This window comes from Apis mellifera, linkage group LG12 (assembly GCF_003254395.2).
Source record: "Apis mellifera strain DH4 linkage group LG12, Amel_HAv3.1, whole genome shotgun sequence".
Classification (NCBI taxonomy): domain Eukaryota; kingdom Metazoa; phylum Arthropoda; class Insecta; order Hymenoptera; family Apidae; genus Apis; species Apis mellifera.
Window position 1 is genome coordinate 1,638,199 of NC_037649.1, and position 3,134 is coordinate 1,641,332.

Here is a 3,134-nt window from a genome sequence, read left to right on the forward strand (position 1 = left end):
TATTGAATGTAAATTATTGTTACATGATGATAATATTGATACTTGAAAGATAATTGAATGGATGTTTACTAAAAGATATATCTTTGGATGTATATATCTCTGAAGAAATAATTCTGAAACAAAGGTACATGTTATATTCAAGATACAATATAGATGTATTTCTTTTCATTTTGAAAAGTAAATAATTATTAAATGAAGAGATGGGACAGTATAGTTTTATATGTTAAGATATAGTAGATTTTCACAATATAATGGGATTTTAAATTATTACATGATGACATTAATACTTGAAAGATAATTGAATGGATGTTTACAAAAAGATATGTATATCTTTGGATGTATGTATCTTTGAAGAAATAATTGAATTCTAAAACAAAAATATATGTTATATTCTATGAAATTTGTAGAAAATGAAAAACTTATTCATTGTTCATTGTAAAAATAAAGAAAGCTGATATAATATATATGTGTTTCTTTCATTTTGAAAAGAAAATAATTATTGAATGAAAAGATGGCATAATAGATTTTTATATGTTGAGATATAGTAGATTTTCACAATATAATGGGATTATAAATTATTATACATGATGACATTAATACTTGAAAGATAATTGAATAGATATTTACAAAAAGATATATCTTTGGATGTATCTATCTCTGAAGGAATAATTGAATTTTAAAATAAGTGTATACGTTATACATTGTATGAAATTTAGAGAAAATGTAAGAATTATTCATTTTGCAATGAAATTGATATATAATGATGATATAATATGTTTCTATATTTTGAAAAATAAATAATTATCCAATAATATAATAGATAATAATTATAATAATAATATAATAATTGATGCTGAAAGGATAATTGAATAGATATCTAAAACAAAACTGTATGTTTATACTTTAAAATAAAATTTATAAAGAAATGTAAGAACTATTCATTTTGACAATAAAAGAAGCTGATGTAATATAGATATAAATATATACATAATATAGATATAGATAATATACATATAGGTTTTTTAAAGTTATAATACGTTTTAGTTATATGATAAAATTATAAATTTGTTGCATATAATGATAATGATAATGAAATTTAACAGGAATCTATATTTTTCTTGTACATATTCTCAGATAATGATTTTAACTTTAGATAAAATAAATTCTAAAAATAATATCTTATATATTTTCCCATTTTTAATCGAATATTGTATTCAAAATTGTTATTTTTATTTTGCTATGTTATTAGAATGAAAGTAAAATACAAAAAATTATCATTTCTTTCTTTTTTTTTTTTATGTACTGTTTTGTTACTGCCCTCATAAACTTTTAGAAAAAAAAAAAATGGATATTCTGCTCCATTTTTTTATCTTTGTTCCATGATGGAATGGTACACAAATTTTTGCAGTTTCAGAAAACGCTTTTCAAAACAAATGATATTTGTTCGTATACATTTTTTTCATAACTTACTGTGTCAATACGAGGAAAAATATTGTTCCGTGGGAAAATATTACATCGCGAGAGAATTCGAGGAAACATCAATATTCAGGAATTCTTTTAGATACTTTTTAATATTATGGATAAATAATTGAAAAATGTCGATAATTTCAATATTAATATACGATTGATATATATATATATTTTTAATATATTTGAATATTTTCAACTCTACAACAAATTTTATACTTTAATTATAACTTTTTAGTAAAATATTTATCAGATCTAAGAAAAATTTAAAATAGTCTGAAACAAGATTTGACTAAATTCTATAACATTTTCATGCTATTTAAAAATACTTTTTTCATTTAATTTTCAAATTATGAACAAATATTATTTATTATTTTTATATTCCTATATGAAATTTCTTATATGTCTTCATATATACAATGTGACTTCAATATAATATTTTATATTTAGAAATTGTTTCCAAATAACTATTATTTCCTTTCCTATATCAATAAAATACTTATTTCGAAATGCTATTTACAAAAATTATTCATCTCAAAAAACTTTTTTTGCTCCATTTAGTTTCGTTTCTGTTTGTAAGAAACCACTGGAAAAAAAGAAAAATTGAGACAGATAATATCACGTTGAGAGGTTTATCTCTGAACTATTATTTTCACAGACTTATTTTTACTCCATGTATTTTACTCCATAACGTTCTTCATCGTTTCCTTCCCTTTAATGGAAAATTTGATTTTCCTCGTCTGTGTACAGATTTATATCCGTGACATGATAAATTTATAATGCTTCGTATATTATGAATAATTCTCCACTAGAAGGAGAGAAAGGTTTGCTTCATCTCTGCGATTGCAAAGATTCGAGTTAAATTGAGAAATCGACGTTTCTGTCTGATATGTTGCTCGAGAATAATTGATAATTGTAAAAAATTGGAAGAGCATCAGTAGAAAGCTAAGTGTTTGACGTATATGCATAGATTTATTGGAAATGATTGTTTGAGATCAATTTTGTAACGATATTTATAAAAACTTATTGATTAATGATTATATTAAATTGTGTGAAATTATATAGATGAGTTTGATTAATGATTCAAATATGTGTATTATTATTATTATTTAAATATTTTATTATTTGTTGTTTGTTTAATTCAAAAATTCTTGTTTAATGTTTTATTATTGGAATATTTTATAATTCAAATGTTCTACAAACAAATATTTCACTATTTATACACTCTATTATTTGAATATTCTGTTATTCATATAAATATTGATCATAATTGTTTGAATTCAAATAATATTTTGTTCTAAAATTCTGCTATTCAAATATAATTCCATCATGCAAATATTTCATCATCTAAATACTTGTTTTCTTCACTTGATTAAATGTTTTGCTATTTATAATAAGTTGTAATAGATTGCAATAGAATATAATAAATTATAAAATTATAAAAATTATGTAATAAAAATAAGATAAAGAAAAATATTGAAAAATAAAATATTCATAACAATTAAATTAAATCTTATTATTTCCAAGGTATAATTATCAAGAAATTATTATTTAACATTGAATAAAATTTATATGTTTATGAGAAGAAAAGATTTCATTTAAGAAAGAAATGCATTTTCTCATAATATTGTTGTATTTAATTTGTTAATTGGGTCATTCCTTAAGTA